Here is a 21,595-nt window from a genome sequence, read left to right as displayed (position 1 = left end):
AGAGGAAAGGTGTCTGACCCAATCTGGCCCAATCAACTTCCTTCTCTGGGAGTTCTGGAACTGAAACTAAAGAATGGGCAGCAAAGGCTACTGGAATACACCGTAACTGTGTTTATAAAGGTATGTACCCTAGGCCATCTGCATTAGAATTATCCAGGGATCTTTCTTGTTAAAAATATAGATTCCTGAGTATCCCCTCCCCACCCATTGAACCTGTTCAAGCTTCTAGGTGATTCCAACACATGTTCAGCTTGAGAATCATTGGTGGGCACTGTGGAGTGCCACCAGGTGAGGCACTTAAAACTTAATTCAGGAAGCAGAGAGGCAGCACAGAAGATATCGAAAAAGGGAGGGCACATTCTAAAACAGGAGTCACAATCAAAATGCCTCCAGGGCTCAGGAAGAGACCTGTGTATGTGAGGCAGGCTGTACAGGGACTAAAGAGCCTGGGTGATCTGTGCCCATCTAAGGGGGCAGAGGCCACCTGGCTCCAGCCGAGAGGGCATGAAGGAATGCTTGCCCAGTGTTGAGAGATCATCTAATTTTCCAAGTGAGACTGGTAATCTAGATTTTTATATGAATTCTTGGCTTATAAAAGTTGGCAACTGATTTTTTCTAAACTGTGTGGGTCTGTGGCATGATGGCAAAACCAAACAAACCTGTGGGCCCTATTCAACCAGAGGTGGCAGGTAACCAGGCGAGCAAGTTCATGGCAGAAACTGAAATGGAAAAAACGGGCGGATGGATTAAAAGCTGAAGAGGCAAAATTTAGAGAAAATGGCTGCTGGGTGAATGGGGGGAAATCTATGGGGAGAAGAAATAAGGCTTAACTCCAGGCATGGAGAATTGAAGGCTATTAGGACTGCTTTCGGAGGGAAGATGGTGGCTTTAGTTTTTGAGGTGAGAGTGCATATAAGATAAAGTGCCACACAAATTCAAGAGATTTGTGACTAATTCTCACTCAATGAGCAGCCAATCGGCGGGGGGAAAGCCCTATAAATAAGAAACCTGCTAGCTTATCTGCAGGAGAAGTTTACAAATCTGTGGGCTCAGAAAATGAAACTAATAATTCCACTGGCTGAAATTCTGAATATATTTAAAAAGGCAACGGTGCTACTCTCCCTTTCATTTGTCACCCATGCTATACTCCCCAGACTTTACCTTTTCCACCCTCAAACAGTAGCAACTGCAACAATAAAACTGCTTTTTTGCCTGCCTGGAAAAACAGAAGACTATCTCAACAGAGGCCAGAGTCTCTGCAGGCAGGGGAAGTGGTGGGAAACGCTCACGGGACTGAGCAAGATGGGTCATTCACCTCTTTCAATGGCCTTAAGTGTCTGAATCATCCCTATCTCTGTGTCGAATCCTAAAGGAGCCAGATGCCCCAAGTCTCCCAAAATTTTTGGATTAAACCAGTTGTTAACTTGTACTCATATTTGCCATTATGTGTGGGGACCAAATGTGTCAATTTACTTCCCTGTAGCTACAAATGTCTGGGGCATAACATAAGAAGCCTCACATGATTCCCGCTACTCCCACCACCCTACAGAGTCAGTTGGTATTTTGGGATGGATATAGTGACCAATATGGTGGCTCTTGAAGAAAAGGCTTGTTTTAAAGTACACTGCCATCTGCCTCCCTTTATCCTTGGAAGCTAGATAAGTGTCTCGTTTCACTATATTAGGGAAGTAAATTCTATCTGTGGAAGGGAAGAGAAGAACCAGTTAGTTATACCAGCACATGCCAAGTGCTTTACACCATCTTCTTTACCTGGCAACATCTCTGTAAATGAAATCTATCATTATTTCCATTTTACAGATAAGGATACCGCAGCTCAGAGGGATGAAAAACCTTGCCTAATGGCATACATCCAGTAAGAGGCAGAGCTAGGTTTCAAACCCTGGCTCTTTCTGCCACCCAACACCACCTCTCTACGTCAGCCTGCTCTGACGATGCTGCTGTTGGAGGTCACCCACTAGCCCCTAAAGCTGGGAAAGTCATGGGAAATCCTCTCACAAGAGACTCAACTTTGAATGCTGGAGTTGCCTTTACTTCTTTCCAGGGGGCCCCATGCAACTAGGTCTGAGCCAGGCACTGTCACCTGTCTCCTGCCACTTTGTGCTGAGCCACAGGTCAGTAGAAAGTAATAGCAGCTGCATTTCGGCAACCAAAGACTAGCTTTGTTTGGAAAACAGGCCCTCCATATAAGCCTAGAGGACTCTGGAATTTGGAGCCACTTCAAGCTTCCACCCATACTATCACTCTTGTCTCACATCTCCTGGTTTAGTAACTCCAAGAGAAAGCAACAAACAATCATGTTTCAAAGAGGTGTGAGAAGAAAGATCTTTGGTTGGGTAATGGGTCCAGATCCAGAGAGGAATCCAGGCATCATACCTCCTAGGCCTGCCTTTCCCTGGCCAGACACTCATCCCATCCCTAATCCTTGAGTATTATCACTGGTCCTTCAGGCTCCAAAAATACCTCCAGGATCTGGGGTTTCATCTAGGAACCCCACCATTGGCCAGGAAGCCCTCCCTATGTCCCACATCCACATAAAGCACAGGTCTCACTGTTCCAATTCCTTTCTTGTCTCCCACTCTCTCCTCCTGCTGCTTTGTTCTTGGCTCTTTTCTGTTTTATCTGATCTTCATTCAACAATAAAAGATAGGAATGAACAAACGAAGACAGTGAATGTGGATTTTTTTGAAGGTGGCAGAGTATCTAAATATATATAGTGTTTTTCTTTTTCGAAAGGGAAGAGTTAGCATATATCATACTATTTGGGGTTGCTGCTTTCTTTGTTCTATAGAATGAGATGATACTACATGGTGGCAAGAAGAAAAAAGAGGAGAAGAAAAAAGAAAAAAAAAAGAAGGAAGGAACGGGAAATGGTATCTTTTAAGGTACAAGGTGGGAGCAATTATTCAGAACTTGTCCCTCCGGGACGCTTGTCAGAATGCTGAAGATGGCTGAACACTTGTCCCTGGCCACTGAATCAAGTAAGACAGATGAACAGTTCTTATACAAAAGGAATAAAAACGGAGCTACTGTATCTGAAACGCTTCACTACATGTAGTTCACATTCTGAAAGTCAAGATAATTATTTGGTAGAGAAATAGTGTCTTTCAAAGCTAACCCATCCTGAAATACTAGCTGGGTGACTTGTACAGGGTTATGATTAGCACAGGTACACTCTGCATGCAAGAGCGGGGGTGGGCATGGACAGTCTGAACACCAGATTTTAAAGTAGGTCACTAAAAAATAACAAATATTATGCAAAGGCAGGCAGAACTAGGGTAAGACATTTAACAAATGAGCCACGCTCCCAGTAAAAGGGTGGGAGGAGTGAAGAGCTGGGGTTTTTCCCCAACCACAGTCTTGCTACCAACTGACCTTTGGCTCAATTGAGGACACTTGCAGGTGCCTTGGAGTAGCGCCTTTTGTGCATACATGGCATGGCACTAAGGCATGGCACCAGCCTGTCACCATTCCCTAGGGACACCTTGACCTTAGGTGCTAAGGAGGTAATGAGACAGAGAATGTTGAGTTTTTGGTAAAGAACCTTAGCAATCATGTAGCACTCCCCCGAGGAAGAGAGAGAGGCCCTGAAAAGCAACTGACTGACTAGGGTCACAGGACTCATTAGTGGGAGAACCAGAAAAAAAAAAAAAAAATACAGCTGATTTGCCCTCCAATGAAATGCAAATTTCCCTCAGGGGAAAAAAAAAAAGCTTAAAATCTTTCATAGGTAGAGTTGAAAAAAGTACTACCTAGGTGTATCACAGTCTTTTGGTGCTTCTGTGATGTTAGTTCTATAATCACTTACTAAAACTTCCATGTGTTTCAGAATTCCAGAGAACTGACAGCTAAACTTTGGAAAAACAACTTAAGTTTAGGTTTCTGATGATCTACCCTGGGTGCCACTTTTTTCCAAAAGACACAGTAAGGGCAAATCAATTTTCCTGATATAATATTGAGTATACAATCCCTTACTCAGATTCAAGATACAAAATGTTGGTAAAGGCTCACATTAAATGATGTGAGAATTTTAAAGTTGCAAAATAATATATATATGTATATACTAGCATCTGATTTAAGTGGAAGAAAAAAAACTTCAAGACCATTAGTGTATATTCATTCATACATACACACCATTGCATATGCAAATGCACAAAAAAGAAAGACATAAAGTTAACATGGATTACAAATAGAATAACATATTGTATAAAGGGGAGACTTTAGCTTTCTATGTTTTATACTCCTGTATTATTCAAATTCTATTTTTGATAAGCATGCATTCAGTTACTACTTACTTCTTAGAACACTGAAGCAGTCATTTAAACTTTGTACATAAATACCTACGTTAGCATCTCTATAAAATGAGAACTTGACATCTTCAGCAATATCCTTTGAAAGAAAGATAGAATGGTCCATAAAGTTCCTGGAACTACAAATGCAGGTCTATCTTTAATAATGACTGGTGAAGATATATTTAAATTTGTGACTATAACTCCAGATAAAGTCCACTTTGCTCCCCTCAATATGTCCTTTGATATCCACCAACAGAGAGAAAGAGTTGTGAAGAGAATCCCTGAATGGCTCAAATTTAGCCTTAGATGAACAGTGCCACACCTCATTCAAGTCAAACAGACTAATCCAAGCAGGGCCCTCCCTTCCCACCCCAACCCCAGCTCCCTTTCCAATCTCAGCAGGATACCAAATTTGTTACTGAACCACATCTTCTTGGGTGGTGGTAACTTTAAAAAATATTACACTAAGAAATAGATACAGCCAGGCGCAGTGGCTCATGCCTGTAATCCCAGCACTTCAGGAGGTCGAGATGGGCGGATTACCTCAGGTCAGGAGTTTGAGACCAGCCTGGCCAATGTGGTGAAACCCTATCTCTACTAAAAGTACAAAAATTACCCGGGCATGGTGGCACACACCTGTAGTCCCAGCTACTCAGGAGGCTGAGGCAGGAGAATTATTTGAACCCAGCAGGCGGAGGTTGCAGTGAGCCAAGATGGTGCCACTGCACTCCAGCCTGGGTGACAGAGCAAGACTCCATCTCAAAAAAAAAAAAAAAAAAAAAAAGAAATAGATGCTCACTGTAGCAACAACAGAAAATGCAGGTGAGCAAAAAGAACAAAATAAAATCCTTTGTAATACCATGATTTACAGTTTCATTTACCATGACTTTTAAATGCATTTAAATTTTTCAAAAAAAAAAAAATGACTAGACCTCACATTGTTTTGCAAATTGCTTTTTTTCACTCAACAGTAAACCTCAAATATCTTAATAGGACAATCGTGTGATATTTTACAGCACTTTTAACTATACCATAAAAATCTATCCTTCAGCCGGGCGCGGTGGCTCAAGCCTGTAATCCCAGCACTTTGGGAGGCCGAGGCGGGCGGATCACGAGGTCAGGAGATCGAGACCACGGTGAAACCCCGTCTCTACTAAAGATACAAAAAATTAGCCGGGCGCAGTGGCGGGCGCCTGTAGTCCCAGCTACTCAGGAGGCTGAGGCAGGAGAATGGCGTGAACCTGGGAGGCGGAGCTTGCAGTGAGCCGAGATCGCGCCACTGCACTCCAGCCTGGGCGACAGAGCGAGACTCTGTCTCAAAAAAAAAAAAAAAAAAAAATCTATCCTTCAGATACATAACAATTTCCCTATTATTAAAATACTTAGGTTGTTTCCAAGTACTAGCATTCAAACAATGATGCCTTGTATACTCACATCGTTAGTAGGTCCTTAAATCATTTCTTTTCAACAAATTTCTAGCTTTCAGTTCCTAGAAGAGAGCTGAGTGAAAGGATTTGCATATCACCAGGATGGCTGGAAAAGGCTGTACCAATTTTACGACCCTTCTCTGAGGCAGTGAGTGGAGGTACTCAAACCAGGCAACAGAATTCATATTTACCTTTTGCCAAGTTGAGACATTAAAAAGCCAATCTTGGTACTTCTTTAATAGCTAGTTAAATTGAATAACTTTCCATCTGTCTGTTAGACATCTAAATTTCTTCTTTTGTAAACTGCCTGTCTGCCAGACAGGTCAAACTGAGTAACACTAAGATGACCTCTGCTGATCAAATGTTCTCATCTCCAAGAGGACTTAACTGAGCTATTAATGTGGATGCCTCAGCTCTGTAACTCTGGAGAGACTGAAACTGCCTTTGGCCTCTACTTGGTTTTGAGATATGGTCTACAACATTTCCCTTCACGTGAATGACAGACAGCCCTAAAATCTGTCAACAATTTGACCCCATGCTTGGGTGCACTGTGAGCCTAGCGAATTACAGCAAGGAAAGGGGATGATTATCTTAAATCACGGATAAAATCCTATTTGGGCCAGTACATTTTGCTTATGAGTAGCTCTACATTAAAATTTAAATATTAGGTTGGCAGCTATTTTCTTTCAGCATTTAGAAATATCAATCTGGGTTGACGCAGTGGCTCATGCCTGTAATCCCAGCAATTTGGGAGGCCAACATGGGTGGACTGCTTGAGCCCAGGAGTTGAGACCAGCTTGGGCAACATAGTGAGACCATGGCTCTACAAAAAAGCGAAAAAATTAGCCAGTCATGGTGTCCTACACCTGTAGTCCCAGCTACTCGGGAGGCTGAGGTGGGAGGATTGCTGGAGCCTGGAAGATGGAGGCTACAGTGAGCTGTGATTGTACCACTGCATTCCAGTCTGGGTAACAGAGCAAGACTCTGTCTCAAAAAAACAAACAAACAAAGAAAAAGAAAAAAGAAAAAACAGAAATTCTGAACCCTGGCAGCAATCCTTGCAAACAGGTTTTGTGAGGGAGACTGCACATAGCATATGGATGGATGCTAAACCATCACTCTTGCTAGAAAACCACGTCAGACCATGCACCCACCCAGCTGGCAGGGAGTGACTCAACAGTAGCATTCAAGAGGAGTGCCATGTGATGTTTATCTATCATAGCTAGATTTGTAGAGATGTTTGGAACAGTCGACTTACTTTAAGCTAAATGCCAAGGATCAGAAAAAATAAGATTCACCTTTTAGGGTCTCCATCTCATCTTTGGAATATATAAATCTATGAATTTGCTACTTGTGTTATCAAAGTTTAATTTTCCTATCATAGTGAAATATTATAATTAATTACCTTATGATATAGACAGAGACATAGTATTAATGGACCCTACAAGCAATCACAGGATTTCCACACAGCAGTAGGAGGAGCACAGGAGAGGAATAAGCCCAGGCAGCATAACTGTCAGTAGTGGGCTGGAGAGGATGAGAATTTGTTTTTTTTTGTTTGTTTGTTTTGGGGGTACATATCAGTTTCCAGGGGAGCTTGTAGAGCTTGAAAGAGCCTTCAGATGATCAACTGAGAATCATCTCTCTATGGTACTGGCAACACATCCCCCAATCCTTTTTTTGGGCTATCTAAAGACACATAAGAGTGGATTTAAAAAATCTATGCAAACAAGAGAGAAAGATTTCTCCTGTATTTTATGTGGTTTGCCCTTCTGTTTTCCTCTCTCCCCGCACCTTCTGAAATATACCTGTCTTGAACTGCCATGGCTTCCAACTCTAAAGTCAAAGTACTATCACTGCATCTCTGAGGTTCACTGCTGTTCATTAAAAAGGTTAACTATATTTCATTTCTGTTTAAAGAGAAATTAATTGGCCCTACTCCCAAACCTTTGTGTATCTAAACATCATGCTACTTATAAACAATATTTTTGTTAAAAGTAAAATTCCAAGGATGTCTGCGTGAACATAAACAACACTGAGGTCAGAATCATCATGACCAGCAATATCACCAAGGCTTGTCAACTGGGTTCTTTCATAAGAGGAGAGCTAGAAATATTAATTCTTTGTTTTATTTGATGTGGATGCATCTGGGAAACTGCACTAAATATCTCTGAATTTTCCAAGAAACCAGGTCATCTCTTCAATTCTTTTAGCTGTTCATAAAACAAAAACCTATTAAATATGATACTTGTAACTAGAAGAACTTTGAAGGAGAAGTCATATGAGCAATTATCTATTTTTTGGAGAGAAACTGGGGGGAAGAGTGGTGCAGAAAGAATGGATTTAACAATATAACCACATACGTCAACACGTTTTTCTTGAGCACTAAGTATGTGCAAGGTGCACCATATGCTACAGAAAGGAACAAAACTCTGCCTCTATATCAGAAAGCTTTGCCATCTCACAGCAGCTTGTCTCTTCTTGCTCAAATTTTAAGTTAGTGGTCTATTTTCACTCAGTCTTGTCTCATCCTGGATAACTGACCAGAATGTGCTATATATATGTCAAGATTTAAAAAAAAAAAAGCTTAAATGATGGTTTTATTTTGAATTGGCCATATAACTTTTCTGTTCCTCAGTTTCCCAGTCTATAAATAAGGTTGGTTAACGATCTAAAAAGTCCTTTCTAAGTGGAAAAAAATTCAATGATTCATTCATTCACATTTATGTTAACTGTCTATTATGTGCCAGGAACTGTTTTAGGTCCTGGGGATACATCAGGGAACAACAGAGACAGAGTCCTTGCCCTCATAGTACTTCCATTTTAATGGAAGGAGACAGAATAAACAAATAAATAAATATACAAACAGAATGTCAGATGGTGACCCATTCTATTGATAAAGCAGGGAAAAAGCAGTAGAAAGTACAGGGGCTGTGGGGAGTGTCAGTGATCAAAGAAGGCCTCACTGATGTTCAGCCACTGTGCAATCCAGGGAGGGGTAAGCTCACGTGCAAAGGCCCTGAGGTGGTGGCATGCCTGGTGGGTCTAAGGAAGGCCAAGGAGACCAAGGTGAGTGAAGGCAAAAAAGGGGAAGACAGAAAAGGCAAGATATAGTAGGGGCCAGACCACATGAGGCTCTTTAGCCAATTCTGATGTTGTAAATCTACACTGTAAGCCAGGTGTACAGCTAGGTGTCCGTAGTTTATCAAAGTCCCTACTGTGAGGACTTTGATAAAGACAGTGATAAAGTGGCCACAGTAGGGACTTTAATAAAGACAAACTACAAAGCCCTAACTGTACATCTGGTTTAGACTGTAGACTTCCAACATCAAAAATTGGTTACAGTTTGATAAGAAATTAACTCATATATGAAAATATTAGATTGCACTTGAAAAGTAGTTACTTCCTGAAGTCTAACCCTGTTTCCCTGAATTTCATTATTAAGTAACACTGGAAATTCTCAGGATGTATCACAAAAATGATCATGACTCACTCAGCAGATGTGCACAGCCACTGCCAAAAACCACAGGACTTAGGGAACCAGGGCCACGCTATAACAATGCCTGACCAGGCAGCCCCTGCCTCTTGAGGGCTCCCCTAGTTCTGGGCTCACTGGCCAAGAGGGGGCAGAACATCACATGCAGCTCTCAAAGAGAAAGACTTAATGCATCCTCTAAGCTCGTTTTAAATTAGTTGCAGCAGCACAAACTCACAGAAATATTCACTTTTACTTTTTAGTGTCACTGTGGGCCAATATAAGCAGAGTTTCGTAAAAAGTCTTGGTGAACTTTGACATTTATAAATTCCAGAGACAGGCTGAGAAAGAAAGTCACCAAGGGGTCATGAAACATTTGGCAAGAAAGTAAAGGAAGAAGTGGGGGCATTGTCCTGAGAACCCGGCATCTGACCCAGCACTGAGCCTGACCTCATCCTCTCCTCCTTGAGGTCTTCCCTCAGCCCCTTCTCAGAATGTGGGCCCCCTACCCTGCAGCTCCCCATGGTCACCAGTGTGGTGTAGTACACGACACCTGCAGAGACCCCAACTAAGCCCTACTGCATCTAAGTTTTTTGGTTTTTTGGTTTGTTCTTTTGAGACAGGGTCTCACTCTGTCACCCAGGCTGGAATGCAGTGGCGCAATCTCGGCTCACTGCAACCTCTGCCTCCCAGGTTCAAGTGATTCTCTGGCCTCAGCCTCTGGAGTTGCTGGCATTACAGGTGCCCACCACCACGCCCGGCTAATTTTTGTATTTTTAATAGAGAAGGGGTTTCCCCACGTTGGCCAGGCTGGTCTCAAACTTCTGACCTCAAGTGATCCACCCATCTTGGCCTCCCAAATTGCTGGGGTTATAGGTGTGAGCCACCGCACCCAGCCTGCATTTATGTTTTAAGAGGGGGAGAAGTACTGGGTGAATACAGCTGTACTTTCAAAAAAAGTATTACAAAGCAGGTCCAGTTGTGATCCAATCTTTAAGAAAGCAGCATGATTTCCTCAGGCTCCTGAACTCAGTTTGCAGATCGTGGCAATGAACTTTTCTAACTCGAACTTTAGGAATTAGGAATTAGAAAGAAAGGCCGTCACCACAAGAGATTGGGTGTCTGGCTGCCAGAGGTCTTATAGGGCCATCTTTACCTCTGAATTCACCAAGTGTCTGGGGCCAACTATCCCCACCCACCTCACCAACCTGGTCTCATCAGGGCTGACTGAACTCAGGGATTATGACTCATGCTAATAGAATTATCAGAGCTCAATATGTAAACCCATATATTTACTGATTTTACCTAAGAAAGGCAACTGTCAGGAGGACCTGATGCTCCTGTTTCTGACCAGCACATTCCTTCCCCACAGCAGGATAGAAGGACGTTAGGAGCTGCAAATCTGAAGCCAGATGCAGGCGTGCTGAGAGAGGGAACTGGAATGCAAACCCAAGTCCATCAGACTCCAGAGCCTAGCTCTGAAGCAGCTGGTTCCATCCCAGTGACTCCCACAATGTCATGGCTGCTCTATTTCATTGGGTTGAAGGAGTGACAAATACTAAAGCAGCATTAGACCCTGATACTTCTGGGAACTGGGCCTTTCTACGTTGTCTATGGGAAGGGACTGGTGTGGATTCATTCATACACATGACATTTACAGACCTGGGATGAAGGGATAAAGTCCCCATCCTCCTTCAGACGCTCAGACTGAGAATGGAGACTGTGTAGGAGAAATCAGAACATCATGCAGCCCATGCTACAGGTGTGGTGGATGAAGGCTGATAAAGAACCATCAGGGAAAAGCACCTAATCCAGCATCAGAGCATCAGAGGGGGAGAGAAAGGACTCTAGGGACGGGTGACACCATGCACAAGCCTTCCAGAATTACACAGAGGTAGGGAGTCACTGAAAGAATAAGCTGGCAGATGAAACAATATATTAAAGGCACAAAAGTGTGACACTGCGGGAATCATAAAGTGTTGCACATGGATAAAGTACAGGGTACATGTTGGGGAGAGCTAAGAAACAACAGATGGAGCAATCCAGGTTGCTGCAAAGTTTGAATTTTTACCAAAGGTAAGGAGGCACCATTAAAGGATTCTGAGCTGCAATTTTTAAGACCAGATTTGATTTTCAGAGATCATTCTGGTAGGGGTATAGACTGACTCAGGGAAAGGCTGCCAGACTGGTGTCAGGGAGGCAGGTTACGGTGTTATTACAGTCAACAAGACAAGGCAATGAGGAGGTACAGGAGGGAACAAATCCAGGGAGAGTTATGTATTGGGCGAAATTCACCCCTGATATTTCACGTAGGTTCTTTTCTATTTTCCCCAAGTGTCGGCTGGTCTGAGAAATAAAGGGAAAGAGCACAAAAGAGAGAAATTTTAAAGCTGGAGACATCACATGTCGGCAGGCTCTGTGATGCCCCCTGAGCCATAAAACCAGCAAGTTTTTATTAGTGATTTTCAAAAGAGGAGGGAGTGTACAAATAGGGTGTGGGTCACAGACATCACATGCTTCACAAGGTAGTAAGATAACACAAGGTAAATGGAGGCAGGGTGAGATCACAGGACCATAGGACCGGGGCGAAATTAAAATTGCTAATGAAGTTTTGGGCACGCATTGTCATCGATAACATCTTATCAGGAGACAGGGTTTGAAAGCAGACAACCAGTCTGACCAAAATTTATTAGGTGGGAATTTCCTCATCCTAATAAGCCTGGGAGCGCTACTGGAGACTGGAGCTTATTTCATCCCTACAGCTGTGACTGTAAAAGACAGCCGCCCCCAAAGCAGCCATTTTAGAGGCCTACCCTCAGGGACACATTCTCTTTCTCAGGGATGTTCCTTGCTGAGAAAAACAATTCAGCGCTATTTCTCCCATTTGCTTTTGAAAGAAGAGAAATATGGCTCTGTTCCGCCCGGCTCACCGGCAGTCAGAGTTTAAGGTTATCTCTCTTGTTCCTTGAACATTGCTGTTATCCTGTTCTTTTTTCAAGGTGCCCAGATTACATATTGTTCAAACACACATGCTCTACAAACAATTTGTGCAGTTAACACAATCATTGCAGGGTCCTGAGGTGACATACATCCTCCTCAGCTTATGAAGATGATGGGATTAAGAGATTAAAGTAAAGACAGGCATAGGAAATCACAAGGGTATTGATTGGGGAAGTGATAAGTGTCCATGAAATCTTCACAATTTATGTTCAGAGACTGCAGTAAAGACAGGCGTAAGAAATTATAAAAGTATTAATTTGGGGAACTAATAAATGTCCATGAAATCTTCACAATTTATGTTCTTCTGCCATGGCTTCAGCCAGTCCCTCCGTTCGGGGTCCCTGACTTCCCCCAACAGTTATGAAAGCAGGATGGGCTGGGGTAGGTAAGGAAAAAAGATAGGTCTTGAATAGCTTCTGTGTTTCTCATTTGGGCAAACTGGCAGAGCCAATGAACAAGATGGGAACTGGGATGTTGATTTTAGACACGGTGGATCTGGGATAAGATCTCCAGCGGGCAGGGGCATATATGGGCCTGGAGCTTAGCAGGTTGGACTGGGACAGAAGCTGAGAAGAACAGCAGCAATGTTCAGGCATTATCCCATGAGTGCCAGGTCATCCAGAAGCTCAGCAGACTGGAGACATGTGCTGAGTGCCTGTGGGGTGCCAGGCATCTAATCCAATTCCTCTAATGCAGATCCTTGGCAACTCTGTGACAAGGGCATCACCATCCCATTTCACATGAGAGAAGACAGGATCTGAGGGGCTAAGTATCTTGCCATGGTCTCACGGCTGGTAAGTGACCAAACTGGGAGTCAAACTCAGGCTCCTGATGTCAGGACCAACTCTCTTGCACCATGCTCCTCCCAACAGGCCACACAAGTGATATCATTTTACAGTCATTTAACGTATTAAGATCCACAAAACCAAATGCATTAAAAAAATATATCATTTTAAAACCATCTCCAAGCTCTAAAGCACATATATGGGGACGAGATGGTAAACCTCATGTTCCCTAAAACATCCTTGATTTTGGCAAAATTTGTATGATAGATAACTTTTAAAGAATGGGTTGATGTAAATAATATAGGCATTATCAGCACTTAGGAGACTGATTTCTTATCTAAGAAAATAAGAGTTTATGAAACATAACATCCTTAAAACCAATCCTGAGGCTACTTTTGATTCTGCCATTAATACAAAATTGTACCTTTCAAATGTCCACCCAGCATAGCGCTTGCACATAGCAGATTCTTGGCAATGGCTTATTTATCTTATCTGTTCTCAACCAAAAATTCAAACCTGGTAATCATGTAGGAGGATACTTTCCTAGACTGACACCTCTTCTTCATGAACTATGCCACAACTTGCAACTTGCTATGTAATTCCACAATAGCAGTTAAAGAAAGGATGACAAGGATGTTGATTAAGTGCTCCATACATGTCTGTTTCGTAAGCAGTGGCCCAGACAAGTTACACTATCCAAAGATGGGCTTGCCCAGGGTTCTCCTTAGATCAAGACAAGAGAATGAGAGAGAACCACACCAGCACTCATGTACAAACAGCCTTACTAATTCATCTAAGGTGGATTAATTTTTAACACCAAAGATAACAGCAGAACATGAGGAATCTGAGGAACAACTGGCTCAGAGAGTGTGATATCGTTTCAATAGGTCTATGGCATTAAGGGGCACAAGAACCTGTTCTGTCTCCCAAAGACATACTGAGATGCTTTTGTGTCTTCACATGTTTGCAACATCTAATCCCAAAGACTCTTGGTTTCCAATTGATTCTTAAAGTCAGTCTCTGCCACTTGCTGCTGAGGACAAGATTTCTTCTATATTCTTAAACCTCAGTTTACTTCTTTGCAGATTTTAGGTAACATGTCTGTCTGCACTGCTCTGCCCAGATGACAAGGGCTGCTGGGATAATTAAATGAGGTAACACACGAAAGCACTGCATATTCTGGGAACTATATCCCCGTGAGCTACCATAATTCATGAGATTGCTATTGACTTACCTATGGTAAGCTCTAAATGTAGCCTGTTTCTTTTACTGAAGATTTAAATATACATTTTAAAACAAGTATTTAAAACATAGTCAAGAACCACTCTTATCCAATACAAGCGACCCAATATTATTCAGTTTTATTTTTTCAGGTCTTTCTCCTGGTGGGGGGGTGGTGAGGGGATGCATTCTATGATTAGAGAAGACCCACAGGCTCCAGATATATTTGTGAAAAAATGACAAAAGATCATTAAAAACATTTTCTTTTTAGAAAGCTATCTTTTTATATTGGCTCGAATTTAAGACTCTTTTCATGGCTCAAATTTAAGACTCTTTTCACCATGATTCTTTAAAATCTTTTAAAATCCAAACAGGTGAAAGAAAATGTTCTTGGTCCTAGGTCATATTTGAAAACTTTTCTTTTAATGTGATGGATTTCTTTTATACTCAAAATTTTTCTCCAGTGAACTTAATCAATTCAAATTATCTTAGCATGTATTTCTTGAGTATCTTCTTTGCATTATGCATTGCTAAATACCACAGAAGAAAAGAAGACAGGCACACATTCCTTCTCTTATTTGAAGACTGCAATCTAACAAGGAGACTAAGATAAGCACACAAATACAATAGGATGAGGGTTATAAGAAAAGTCAAAGGAAAGAGACAGCTACAAGTGGGATCCAAGAAAGGCTTTACAGAGAACTACGAAGTGGAAGATGAATTCAGATGCACAGGCAGAGTAAAGAGCAAATACCAAAGTAGAGAAACAGGATAGTGCAGCAAGTGTTCAGGGGCTGCTCAGCAGTTCAGTATGGCTGACATTAGGGCAGAACAGTTTTAAGATTTTTGCTACAGCAGTCAATACATGCTTATTCCTAAAAGACCTAATAAGTGATTCTCGTTAATTTATACAGCTGCAAATGAAGATGCCAACTCTTGCCAGAAGGAAAAAGAGGTGATGTTGAAGAAAAGTATAAGGGAGGGGCCAGGCGCAGTGGCTCACGCCTGTAATCCCAGAACTTCAGGAGGCTGAGGCGAGCAGATCACCTGAAGTAAGGAGTTCGAGACCAACCTGACCAACATGGTGAAACCCCATCTCTACTAAAAATACAAAAATTGGCTGGGCGTCGTGGTGCATGCCTGTAATTCCAGCTATTCTGAGGCTAAGACAGAAGAATCACTTGAAGCCGGGAGGTGGAGGTTGGAGTGAGCTGAGGTCACACCACTGCACTCTAGCCTGTGTGACAGTGAGACTCTGTCTCAAAAAAAAAAAAAAAGTGTAGAGGAAACAAAATTGGCCAATTATCACTGTTCACAGTCGTTGAGGCTGAGGGTTTATACTCTCCTCTCCACTTTGTATGTCTGAGATTTTCCATTAAAAATAGAGAAAATGAAAAAAAAAAAAAAGAAATGAAGGCCAGTCGATCTAGGGAGACGGTCAGCTGATGGTGCCAGTCAACTGAAGTGAGAGGGCGGGGCTGAGGTCAGACAGACTCTACAGGGGAAGCAGACACAGCACAATGTGACTCCATGGTCAGTGTGCCTGTTTTTCGGTTCCCCATGCCTCACACTCCTCACATTTCTCACTGGGAGAGAGTAGCTGGGGTCTGCCACCAGGTAAGCTGGTGGTAAGACAGTCTAAGAAAGATGGAAGAACTGTCCTCAACATACCAGGTGTAAACATACTGTAGGGGTTGATTTTGGTAATGTCAAATGTAATATTTATTCATGCGTGAAAACCCCGATAAGCTAAAGTGAAGAAAATCTAAAAAGCAACTGTGCTCTATCACCAAGAGAAAAGCACTCAATGTTTTGGCATATCCACTGCCTTTGTCCATGCAGGGGCACACTCGTACATATATGCACATGCTTTCTCTCCTCAGAAATACAGAATCACAGGGAAATACTGCTGTGTAACATGCTTTTTTAGTTTAAAAACTATACAACAGTATTTTGTAACACCAGTGTAAAGGCTGCATAATAGCTTGCTAAGGAACACTTTGACCTAGTATTACTAACCCTGGACAAGAGTCAAACATTAATACTGTTAAATAAAATGTTTTGACTTGAGAGGCTCTCTCTTAATATTATTTTAATATATACTAATATTATATATACAAGTTCAGAGCTGTGATATAACAAAGTAGTTTTTTTTTAATTGGGGGAGGAGGATGGTGGCAACATTCCTATCAGAGAAATAACTCAATTTTCCTTCCAAAAGTATAGATTGTTGGGATTTTAGGTTTTCTACATTTTAAAAGCAATATATGAATGCTACTGGCTATCCTCCCTTATAAGATAGGCACACATCTGTTATTATGAAAAGTAACGAAAGTTATCTGGCTTCCTTCTACCTCATTCCACTGCCCAGAACTGGCTACTGGTCTATCTTCTAAACATTCATGATGCTACTTTAAATACATGGAATGGAATATGTAATGACACATGCACACAACTTATGTACACATGGATGTACAAATACGCATACACACAGGTATATACACACACAGTGTACTCTACAATGTATCATATACATATATAATGAGGATTTTTTTTTTTTTTTTTTGAGACAGGGTCTTACTCTATTGCCCAGGCTGGAATGCCGTGATGCAATCATGGCTCACTGCAGCCTGGACTTCTCAGGTGATCTCCCTGCCTCTGCCTCCTAAGTAGCTGGGACTACAGATATGTGCCACCACACCTGGCTTTTATTTTTTTTCTATATTTTTGGTAGAGATGGGGTTTTGCCATGTTGCCCAGGTTGGTCTTGAACTCCTGGACTCAAGCGATCTGGACTCTGAAAGTGCTGGGATTACAGGCGTGAGCCACCATGCCTGGGCCTTTCCATCCTTTTTAACATTTCCTTTGTCTCTGCCCCTGGAATCAAGATAGCTCTTAGAGACACTACTAGTTTTTGCACAATAATATGCAAAATTCACACAACGGGTTAGACTGCAGGTCCATCCATCCCAGCATAACATCTGAGATGGCTCCAGGGAGGGAGGTGGGAATAAGATCCATAAGTGGCTCTGTCCTTAAAACTTGAACACGCTTGGCCTTCCTTTAAACAACCTATTATGGAGTCTTCTATGATTGATTCCAAATCCTCTACAGTTACTACTGCCCGCTACATCCATCTTGGACACTCAAGTTTCTGGTATTCACGCATAAAGTCCTGAAGAATCTCCTTTTCCATAAAACTATCTCTTTGAAACATGGTTCTTGTTCTGATAGTTTAGGTCAGGAGTCTGCAAACTATGGCTAGCACTTGTTTTTGTAAATCAAGCTTGACTGGAACACAGACATACTTGTTTGTTTGCATATTGTCTATTGCCGCTTTCATGCTTCAACAGCAGAGCTGAGTAGCTGCAATAGAAACTGTATAACCATAACCCAAAAAGCCTAAAATATTTCACTACCTGTCCCTTTACACAAAGTTTGCTGATCTGTATTTTAGAATATGATGAAACAGATTTTTTTCCTTATCAAAAATTTTAGAGGACTTGAATCATACACCCTATATCTAGGATCTTTGTCTAGGCCTAAGAGTCTGTTTTCTACTAAAAAAACAAACAAACCAAAAGCATCTTGGCTCAGACAATAGCAGTGTCAGCTGGCAAAGGTTTAACAACTTGAACTCCAGGAGGAAAAAAAAGCTCTGATGTAGCATTTGCTGATTTCCATGGTGTAACTATTCCCACCATGGCTTATTTCAATCTAAAAAATGTGTTGCCACTGAACACGGAGTTAGGAAGAGATATGCACAAATGCTAGTATAAACCAGCTCTGAAACCACTGGCTCCTTGGGACGCTTACTATCAATGGCCTAACTCTTCATTTTAAAGCCAAAGACACTGAGACCCAGAGAAGGTGTCTTAACCCGAAGCTGGCCCAGTGACTGGCACCAGGTTGGAGGTAATTTCCCTGAGTCTGGCTGCCTCACAGGAAATTACTTCCTATGTAGAAGGAGGAGTGGCGGAAAGAAGGCAAAGAAGTTATTTGCCAGGCACGTGGTGATACACGTTGGTTTTTATCATCATCTTCACAGTGTGGGACTCTGGTTTCTTCGGCACATGCCTTTGAAGCACACTTTAGGTAGGGGGTACTGCTCTTCACACAGGACCAGCTTTCATGTACACACTCTGACAACAGACTATCTCAATTAACCAGCAGTTATCTAAGCTATCAGACCGTAATTGCCAGAAAGACAGGGACTGCATCTTTTGTGCTCATTACTTTCCTGGCATCCAGCACATAACTGGACACATGAGAAATAGGTGGCCAATAAAAATCTACTGAAAGAATGAAGGAATGACACCCCACCATCAAAGTGGAATTTTTTAATACAAAGAACACAGCGGGTGCTCAGAGTTTAGATCCCATTTCCTTCTGTGGACTTCTCCTCCTTCTCACCTGTGGACTGTGCAACACACACAACATGCTCATGTGCATGCAACATTTCTCAAGTATCGGCGGTAGCATTTAAACTGATCCATCAGAGTACAAGAGGCTCTGTGGATGAAGGAACAAAAGGGAGAATGGAGTTAGAAAATTTCTTCCTCCCATATATATACACGTAACATCTGTGTTGAACTTGTTCTGACAAGGCACGAAGCTAAGGAAAGAGTCCCATGAAGGACCTCACCTATCACACTCCAGGATGGTGGAAACTGCTTTTTGACAGGGGCTGAGGAAGCATCACTCAGAGTGACACCCTCTGAAAGTGGCAAGTGAAAGAACGTCAAGACTGGGAATCATTATTCCAATAAACTCAAGGCTAATAACCATGCAACTGCAAACAGAAATGAACACGTGCAAGGGAAGGCAAAAGCATGCCTCCCTGTTCTTTTGGAAATAACTTCCTGACTACTTGGTAACTCTCACAGGAACCCCTACACACTTGGCACGGTCTCCCCAGTGGCACTTTTCTGAGCCCACAGGTCCTGTTTGCCACATCACTGTTGTAATCCCGATGCACGGACAGGTCAGCTCTGCAGGCACAGAAACAACCAAAGGCATGTGTGAAGCCTTGCTGACTTTTCAGGAGGTTGGCAAGGTTCATCACAGCCTCACGTAGGGACCTAGTACATGGTTTCCAAAGTGAGATCAAACTTGGTTCCAGATACCAGAGGTTAATACTGTCCATGGCACGAGGTGGTGTGTGTTCCCAATCAGAGGAAGGATCACAAACAAGAAGCAGGCCCAATGAACGAAGCCTCTGAAGCATTTCCTACACTAGCATCCTCAAAGTGTGGTGCAGAGAACTCCTAGGGATCTCCAAGGTCAAAACCATTTTCATAGTAATAAAATGTTACTTGCCTTTCACTATTCACAATAGCAAAGAGTTGGAACCAACCCAAATGTCCAACAACGATAGACTGGATTAAGAAAATGTGGCACATATACACCATGGAATACTATGCAGCCATAAAAAATGATGAGTTCGTGTCCTTTGTAGGGACATGGATGAAACTGGAAAACATCATTCTCAGTAAACTATCGCAAGGACAAAAAACCAAACACCGCATGTTCTCACTCATAGGTGGGAATTGAACAATGAGAACTCATGGACACAGGAAGGGGAACATCACGCTCCGGGGACTGTTGTGGGGTGGGGGGAGGGGGGAGGGACAGCATTAGGAGATACACCTAATGCTAAATGACGAGTTAATGGGTGCAGGAAATCAACATGGCACATGGATACATATGTAACAAACCTGCACATTGTGCACATGTACCCTAAAACTCTAAAGTATAATTAAAAAAAAAAAAAAAATGTTACTTGCCTTTTTCCACTCACACATTTTCAGGAGTATACAGTGCAGGTCTCAAGAGGCTACATGATATGTGATATTGCAACAGACTGCAGAAGCAGCTATCAGAATCCAGCTGTCTTCAATTATGCTTGACATCAAAGAGATTTGCAAAAATGTAAAACAATGCCACTCTTCTCAATAATTTTCTGTTTTGGAAAATATGGTTCTTTTTCATAAAAATAGGCAATGTTAAGATAGAATTAGTTCACTATTCTTTTTAAATGAATTATTAAATATAGTACAAATTTCTCAGTCTTATATATTATAAATACGGATAGATATAACACACATAAAAGCTCCTTAAGATACTAATTTTTAAGAGTGTAAAGGGGAACTGAGTCCCAGAAAAGTTTGGGGACTTCTGTCCTAGAGGTTGTCCCCCAGGGAAGAGAGTTATGTGTGTTGCAAGAAGGAAGATGACATTATGATGTGCTAGCTGAATCTGGAAAAAAATGACTTGGTCATAACTGCAGCCCAAGCTCCTTTCTGGATCTCTCAATCTATCATGGGGGGCTCTGTGTTCAAGCCTCCCACGGGAGGGTCTCTTCCCCCTCGTCCCATTTTCCCTTTACCCCTTGGAGTGGATTCCCGGATCTGCCTGCACAACTTTAGCAAGGGTTTCCCTATCCAGCTAGCCGGGCCTGGGCGAGGACTCCCAGCGCGGGCCTCACACCCTCGGGGTTAGGACTCCCAGTACTGGCCGCACAACCTAGGCAAGGACTTTCAGGACAGCACGCACAGCCAAGGCTAAGAGGGTCTAGGAAAGCCACTTCCAATCCCTGGTCACTCTCCCCGGCATGACATAGACTGGGGACAGGGCGGAGACGTCAGTCGCCAGAAACACGTCCCCGATTCTCCTCTCAGCCTTCCCAAGCTCGCCTCCGTGTCCCCTGGGCCGCCACTGCCTCGGGCACCTCGGTAAAGGCCCGCACCGACTCTCGAGGGATACAGGGTGGACGGCGCTCCCGCCTGGAGACGTGGGTCGGGCCACTTCTGTACTCACCTCCGACTGCACGGCGGGGCTCCCGCGACCGGCGCACCAGACCCAAGCGGCGGGACGCGTTCCCGTGCGCTGCGCCGTTCCAGCTGCCTCCTCCACGCTCCGCCCCCTCTCGCCCCAGGGGCCGCCGCGCGATGGGCGGAGCACGGGCGGGACGGGCGGAGCAGGGGCGAGAAGGGCGGGCAGCTAGCCGAAGAAGGGGCGGAGCCTGCGGGCGCCCCTGCGGGCCTGGAGGACTTCGCCCGGGGCGGGAGGCGAGGGTTGCGAAGGGCTCCTCCGCAGGAAGTGGGAGGGCTGAGCCCTCCGCTCGGGTCCACTTCTGCCAGCCTGGGACCTGGGACGAGGGTGTCTGTTGCTCACTTTGGAGCTTAGCATGTGACTCCCCAGCCGGCGTTAGGAAGTGACCAAAGGGTGGGGAAGAAATGGAATTATTTAAAAAAAATGATTTGGCCATAACTGCAGAGGCTTCATGTACGTGTGGTCACTTCGCTGCCTCCCTTCTCACTTTGTCTGTCCCCGCCCTACCCACCCTCTCCACCCTCGCCTTAATTCTTTGCACAA

The 21,595-nt window shown here is 43.2% G+C and overlaps 1 protein-coding gene across 1 annotated transcript in view; it reads right to left on the bottom strand.

Annotated features, from left to right (window-relative positions):
- The window catches only part of ACO1 (aconitase 1), a 65,236-nt gene extending 44,037 nt beyond the window's left edge, over positions 1-21,199 (bottom strand). Inside the window, exon 1 of the mRNA XM_055272403.2 lies at positions 21,038-21,199. The gene's annotated coding sequence lies outside the window, so the exon portion shown is untranslated. The remainder of the gene's footprint in view (positions 1-21,037) is intronic.
- Between the last annotated feature and the right edge of the window lie 396 nt (positions 21,200-21,595).

The sequence above is a fragment of the Symphalangus syndactylus genome, chromosome 3, assembly GCF_028878055.3.
Source record: "Symphalangus syndactylus isolate Jambi chromosome 3, NHGRI_mSymSyn1-v2.1_pri, whole genome shotgun sequence".
In the NCBI taxonomy this organism is placed as follows: domain Eukaryota; kingdom Metazoa; phylum Chordata; class Mammalia; order Primates; family Hylobatidae; genus Symphalangus; species Symphalangus syndactylus.
This window is presented reverse-complemented; position numbering and strand designations above follow the sequence as displayed.